Source organism: Phyllobates terribilis, unplaced genomic scaffold (genome assembly GCF_046119375.1).
Source record: "Phyllobates terribilis strain yellow unplaced genomic scaffold, ASM4611937v1 Scaffold_15__1_contigs__length_34870131, whole genome shotgun sequence".
Classification (NCBI taxonomy): domain Eukaryota; kingdom Metazoa; phylum Chordata; class Amphibia; order Anura; family Dendrobatidae; genus Phyllobates; species Phyllobates terribilis.
Window position 1 is genome coordinate 32,381,562 of NW_027362775.1, and position 7,450 is coordinate 32,389,011.

Sequence of the window (7,450 nt, forward strand, 5' to 3'; positions counted from 1 at the left end):
GCGAACTGCATGTCTCTTCCAAAGGGCATTTAAACCTTCTTGTTAAGCTACTGCGACTTGCACGTCTCTTCCAAGGGGCATTTAAAGAGTCTTGTTAAGCTACTCTAACCTCCACCACTTTTCCAAGGGTCAATTAAGCTGTCTTGTTAAGCTACTGTGACCTGCATGTCTCTTCCAAGGGGCATTTAAACTTTCTTGTTAAGCTACTGCGACCTGCACGTCTCTTCCAAGGGGCATTTAAACTGTCTTGGTAAGCTACTGCGACCTGCTCGTCTCTACCAAGGGGCATTTAAACCGTCTTGTTAAGCTACTGTATCCTTCACCACTTTTCCAAGGGGCATCTAAACCGTCTTGTTAAGCTACTGCGACCTGCACGTCTCTTCCAAGGGGCATTTAAACCGTCTTGTTAAGATACTGCGACTTGTACGTCTCTTCGAAGGGGCATTTAAACCGTCTTGTTAAGCTGCTGTGACCTGCATGTCTCTTCCAAGGGGCATTTAAACCGTCTTGTTAAGCTACTGTGACCTCCATCGCTCTTCCAGGGGGCATTTAAACCATCTTGTTAAGCTACTGCGACCTGCACGTCTCTTTCAAGGGTCATTTAAACCGTCTTGTTAAGCTACTGCGACCTGCATGTATCTTCCAAGGGCATTTAAACGGTCTTGTTAAGCTACTGCGACCACTACGACTCTTCGAAGGGGCAATTAAACCGTCTTGTTAAGCTGCTGTGACCTGCATGTCTCTTCCACGGGGCATTTAAAACATCTTGTTAAGCTACTCCGACCTGCATGTCTCTTCCAAGGGGCATTTAAACCCTCTTGTTAAGCTACTGCGACTTGCACGTCTCTTGAGGGGGGCAATTAAACCCTCATGTTTATCTACTGCTACCTGCACGTCCCTTCCAAGGGGCATTTAAACCATCTTGTTAAGCTACTGCGACCTGCACGTCTCTTCCAAGGGGCATTTAAACCATCTTGTTAAGCTACTGCGACCTGCACGTCTCTTCCAAGGGGCATTTAAACCGTCATTTTAAGCTACTGCTCCGTGCACGTCTCTTCTAAGGGGCATTTAAAATGTCTTGTTAAGCTACTGCGACCTCCACAGCTCTTCCAAGGGACACTTAAACCATCTTGTTAAGCTACTGCGACCTGAACGTCTCTTCCAAGGGGCATTTAAACCGTCTTGTTAAGCTACTGCGACCTGCACGTCTCTTCCAAGGGGCATTTAAACCGTCTTGTTAAGCTACTGCGACTTGCACGTCTCTTCCAAGGGGCATTTAAACCGTCTTGTTAAGCAACTGCGACCTGCACATATCTTCCAAGGGGCATTTTAACCGTCTTATTAAGCTACTGCGACCTGCACGTCTCCTCCAAGGGGCATTTAAACTGTCTTGTTAAGCTACTGCGACCTCCACCGCTCTTCCAAGGGACATTTATACCATCTTGTTAAGCTACTGCGACCTGCACGTCTCTTACAAGGGGCATTTAAACAGTCTTGTTAAGCTACTGCGATCTGCATGTCTCTTCCAAGGGGCATTTAAACCGTCTTTTTAAGCTACTGCGACCTGCACGTCTCTTCCAAGGGGCATTTAAACTGTCTTGTTAAGCTACTGCGACCTGCACGTCTCTTCAAAGGGGCATTTAAACCGTCTTGTTAAGCTACTGCGACTTGCACGTCTCTTCCAAGGGGCATTTAAACCTTCTTGTTTAGCTACTGTAACCTCCTTCACTTTTCCAAGGGGCAATTAAACTGTCTTGTTAAGCTACTGCGATCTACATGTCTCTTTCAAGGGGCATTTAAACCGTCTTTTTAAGCTGCTGCGACCTGCATGTCTCTTCCAAGGGGCATTTAAACCGTCTTGTTAAGCTAATGCGACCTGCATGTCTCTTCCAAGGGGCATTTAAACCGTCTTTTTAAGCTACTGGGACCTGCACGTCTCTTCCAAGGGGCATTTAAACCGACTTGTTAAGCTGCTGCGACCTGCATGACTCTTCCAAGGGGCATTTAAACCGTCTTGTTAAGCTACTGGGATCTGCACGTCTCTTCCAAGGGGCATTTAAACCGACTTGTTAAGCTGCTGCGACCTGCATGTCTCTTCCAAGGGGCATTTAAACTGTCTTGTTAAGCTACTGCGACCCCCACCGCTCTTCCAAGGGGCATTTAAATCGTCTTGGTAAGCTACTGCGACGTGCAAGCCTCTTCCAAGTTGCATTTAAACCGTCTTCTTAAGCTACTGCGACCTGCAAATCTCTTTCAAGGGGCATTTAAACTGTCTTGTTAAGCTACTGCAACCTCCACCGCTCTTCCAAGGGGAATTTAAACCATCTTGTTAAGCTACTGCGACCTGCATGTCTCTTCCAAGGGACATTTAAACCGTCTTGTTAAGCTACTACGACCAGCCCGTCTCTTCTAAGTGGCATTTAAACCGTCTTGTTAAGCTAAAGCGACTTGCACGTCTCTTCCAAGGGGCATTTAAACAGTCTTTTTAAGCTACTGTAACCTCCACCACTTCTCCAAGGGACAATTAAACCGTCTTGTTAAGCTGCTGCGAACTGCATGTCTCTTCCAAAGGGCATTTAAACCTTCTTGTTAAGCTACTGCGACTTGCACGTCTCTTCCAAGGGGCATTTAAAGAGTCTTGTTAAGCTACTCTAACCTCCACCACTTTTCCAAGGGTCAATTAAGCTGTCTTGTTAAGCTACTGTGACCTGCATGTCTCTTCCAAGGGGCATTTAAACTTTCTTGTTAAGCTACTGCGACCTGCACGTCTCTTCCAAGGGGCATTTAAACTGTCTTGGTAAGCTACTGCGACCTGCTCGTCTCTACCAAGGGGCATTTAAACCGTCTTGTTAAGCTACTGTATCCTTCACCACTTTTCCAAGGGGCATCTAAACCGTCTTGTTAAGCTACTGCGACCTGCACGTCTCTTCCAAGGGGCATTTAAACCGTCTTGTTAAGATACTGCGACTTGTACGTCTCTTCGAAGGGGCATTTAAACCGTCTTGTTAAGCTGCTGTGACCTGCATGTCTCTTCCAAGGGGCATTTAAACCGTCTTGTTAAGCTACTGCGACCTCCATCGCTCTTCCAGGGGGCATTTAAACCATCTTGTTAAGCTACTGCGACCTGCACGTCTCTTCCAAGGGGCATTTAAACCCTATTGTTAAGCTACTGCGACCTGCACGTCTCTTCCAAGGGGCATTTAAACCCTCTTGTTAAGCTACTGCGACCTGCACGTCTCTTGAGAGGGGCATTTAAACCCTCATGTTTAGCTACTGCTACCTGCACGTCTCTTCCATGGGGCATTTAAACCATCTTGTTAAGCTACTGCGACCTGCACGTCTCTTCCAAGGGGCATTTAAACCGTCTTGTTAAGCTACTGCGCCCTGCACGTCTCCTCCAAGGGGCATTTAAAATGTCTTGTTAAGCTACTGCGACCTCCACCGCTCTTCCAAGGGACACTTAAACCGTCTTGTTAAGCTACTGCGACCTGCACGTCTCTTCCAAGGGGCATTTAAACCGTCTTGTTAAGCTACTGCGACCTGCACGTCTCTTCCAAGGGGAATTTAAACCGTCTTGTTAAGCTACTGCGACTTGCACGTCTCTTCCAAGGGGCATTTAAACCGTCTTGTTAAGCTACTGTGACCTGCACTTATCTTCCAAGGGGCATTTTAACCGTCTTATTAAGCTACTGCGAAATGCACGTCTCTTCCAAGGGGCATTTAAACTGTCTTGTTAAGCTACTGCGACCTCCACCGCTCTTCCAAGGGACATTTATACCGTCTTGTTAAGCTACTGCGACTTGCACGTCTCTTCCAAGGGGCATTTAAACCTTCTTGTTTAGCTACTGTAACCTCCACCACTTTTCCAAGGGGCATTTAAACTGTCTTGTTAAGCTACTGCGATCTACATGTCTCTTTCAAGGGGCATTTAAACCGTCTTTTTAAGCTACTGCTACCTGCACGTCTCTTCCAAGGGGCATTTAAACCGTCTTGTTTAGCAACTGTAACCTCCACCACTTTTCCAAGGGGCAATTAAACCATATTGTTAAGCTAATGCGACCTGCATGTCTCTTCCAAGGGGCATTTAAACCGTCTTGATAAGCTACTGGGACCTGCACGTCTCTTCCAAGGGGCATTTAAACCGTCTTGTTAAGCTGCTGCGACCTGCATGTCTCTTCCAAGGGGCATTTAAACTGTCTTGTTAAGCTACTGCGACCCCCACCGCTCTTCCAAGGGGCATTTAAATCGTCTTGGTAAGCTACTGCGACGTGCAAGCCTCTTCCAAGGTGCATTTAAACCGTCTTGTTAAGCTACTGCGACCTGCAAGTCTCTTCCAAGGGGCATTTAAACTGTCTTTTTAAGCTACTGCGACCTCCACCGCTCTTCCAAGGGGCATTTAAACCATCTTGTTAAGCTACTGCGACCTGCAAGTCTCTTCCAAGGGACATTTAAACCGTCTTGTTAAGCTACTGCGACCTGCCCGTCTCTTCTAAGGGGCATTTAAACCGTCTTGTTAAGCTAAAGCGACTTGCACGTCTCTTCCAAGGGGCATTTAAACAGTCTTTTTAAGCTACTGTAACCTCCACCACTTCTCCAAGGGGCAATTAAACCGTCTTGTTAAGCTGCTGCGAACTGCATGTCTCTTCCAAAGGGCATTTAAACCTTCATGTTAAGCTACTGCGACCTGCACGTCTCTTCCAAGGGGCATTTAAACTGTCTTGTTAAGCTACTGCGACCTGCACGTCTCTTCTAATGGGCATTTAAACAGTCTTGTTAAGCTACTGCGACCTGCACGTCTCTTCCAAGGGGCATTTAAAGAGTCTTGTTAAGCTACTGTAACCTCCACCACTTTTCCACGGGTCAATTAAGCTGTCTTGTTAAGCTACTGTGACCTGCATGTCTCTTCCAAGGGGCATTTAAACTGTCTTTTTAAGCTACTGCGACCTCCAACGCTCTTCCAAGGGGCATTTAAACCATCTTGTTAAGCTACTGCGACCTGCAAGTCTCTTCCAAGGGACATTTAAACCGTCTTGTTAAGCTACTGCGACCTGCCCGTCTCTTCTAAGGGGCATTTAAACCGTCTTGTTAAGCTAAAGCGACTTGCACGTCTCTTCCAAGGGGCATTTAAACAGTCTTTTTAAGCTACTGTAACCTCCACCACTTCTCCAAGGGGCAATTAAACCGTCTTGTTAAGCTGCTGCGAACTGCATGTCTCTTCCAAAGGGCATTTAAACCTTCATGTTAAGCTACTGCGACCTGCACGTCTCTTCCAAGGGGCATTTAAACTGTCTTGTTAAGCTACTGCGACCTGCACGTCTCTTCTAAGGGGCATTTAAACAGTCTTGTTAAGCTACTGCGACCTGCACGTCTCTTCCAAGGGGCATTTAAAGAGTCTTGTTAAGCTACTGTAACCTACACCACTTTTCCACGGGTCAATTAAGCTGTCTTGTTAAGCTACTGTGACCTGCATGTCTCTTCCAAGGGGCATTTAAACTTTCTTGTTAAGCTACTGCGACCTCCACCGCTCTTCCGAGGGACATTTATACGGTCTTGTTAAGCTACTGCGACCTGCACGTTTCTTCCAAGGGGCATTTAAACCGTCTTGTTAAGCTACTGCGATCTGCATGTCTCTTCCAAGGGGCATTTAAACCATCTTTTTAAGCTACTGCGACCTGCACGTCTCTTCCAAGGGGCATTTAAACTGTCTTGTTAAGCTACTGCGACCTGCACGTCTCTTCCAAGGGGCATTTAAACCGTCTTGTTTAGTTACTGCGACTTGCACGTCTCTTCCAAGGGGCATTTAAACCTTCTTGTTTAGCTACTGTAACCTCCACCACTTTTCCAAGGGGCATTTAAACTGTCTTGTTAAGCTACTGCGATCTACATGTCTCTTTCAAGGGGCATTTAAACCGTCTTTTTAAGCTCCTGCTACCTGCACGTCTCTTCCAAGGGGCAATTAAACCGTTTTGTTAAGCTACTGCGACTTGCACGTCTCTTCCAAGGGGCATTTAAACCTTCTTGTTTAGCAACTGTAACCTCCACCACTTTTCCAAGGGGCATTTAAACCATCTTGTTAAGCTAATGCGACCTGCTCGTATCTTCCAATTGGCATTTAAACCGTCTTGTTAAGCTGCTGCGACCTGCATGTCTCTTCCAAGGGGCATTTAAACTGTCTTGTTAAGCTACTGCGACCCTCACCGCTCTTCCAAGGGGCATTTAAATCGTCTTGGTAAGCTACTGCGACGTGCAAGCCTCTTCCAAGGGGCATTTAAACCGTCTTGTTAAGCTACTGCGACCTGCAAGTCTCTTCCAAGGGGCATTTAAACTGTCTTTTTAAGCTACTGCGACCTCCACCGCTCTTCCAAGGGGCATTTAAACCATCTTGTTAAGCTACTGCGACCTGCAAGTCTCTTCCAAGGGACATTTAAACCGTCTTGTTAAGCTACTGCGACCTGCACGTCTCTTCTAAGGGGCATTTAAACCGTCTTGTTAAGCGACCTCGACTTGCACGTCTCTTCCAAGGGGCATTTAAACCGTCTTGTTAAGCTACTGCGAACTGCATGTCTCTTCCAAAGGGCATTTAAACCTTCTTGTTAACCTACTGCTACCTGCACGTCTCTGGAGAGGGGCATTTAAACCCTCATGTTTAGCTACTGCTACCTGCACGTCTCTTCCATGAGGCATTTAAACCATCTTGTTAAGCTACTGCGACCTGCACGTCTCTTCCAAGGGGCATTTAAACCGTCTTGTTAAGCTATTGCGACCTGCAAGTCTCTTCCAAGGGGCATTTAAACCTTCTTGTTAAGCTACTGCGACATGCACGTCTCTTCCAAGGGGCATTTAAACTGTCTTGTTAAGCTACTGCGACCTGCACGTTTCTTCTAAGGGGCATTTAAACAGTCTTGTTAAGCTACTGCGACCTGCACGTCTCTTCCAAGGGGCATTTAAAGAGTCTTGTTAAGCTACTGTAACCTCCACCACTTCTCCAAGGGGCAATTAAACCGTCCTGTTAAGCTGCTGCGAACTGCATGTCTCTTCCAAAGGGCATTTAAACCTTCTTGTTAAGCTACTGCGACCTGCACGTCTCTTCCAAGGGGCATTTAAACTGTCTTGTTAAGCTATTGCGACCTGCACGTTTCTTCTAAGGGGCATTTAAACAGTCTTGTTAAGCTACTGCGACCTGCACGTCTCTTTCAAGGGGCATTTAAAGAGTCTTGTTAAGCTACTGTAACCTCCACCACTTTTCCAAGGGTCAATTAAGCTGTCTTGTTAAGCTACTGCGACCTGCATGTCTCTTCCAAGGGGCATTTAAACTTTCTTGTTAAGCTACTGCGACCTGCACGTCTCTTCCAAGGGGCATTTAAACTGTCTTGGTAAGCTACTGCGACCTGCTCGTCTCTACCAAGGGGCATTTAAACCGACTTGTTAAGCTACTGTAACCTTCACCACT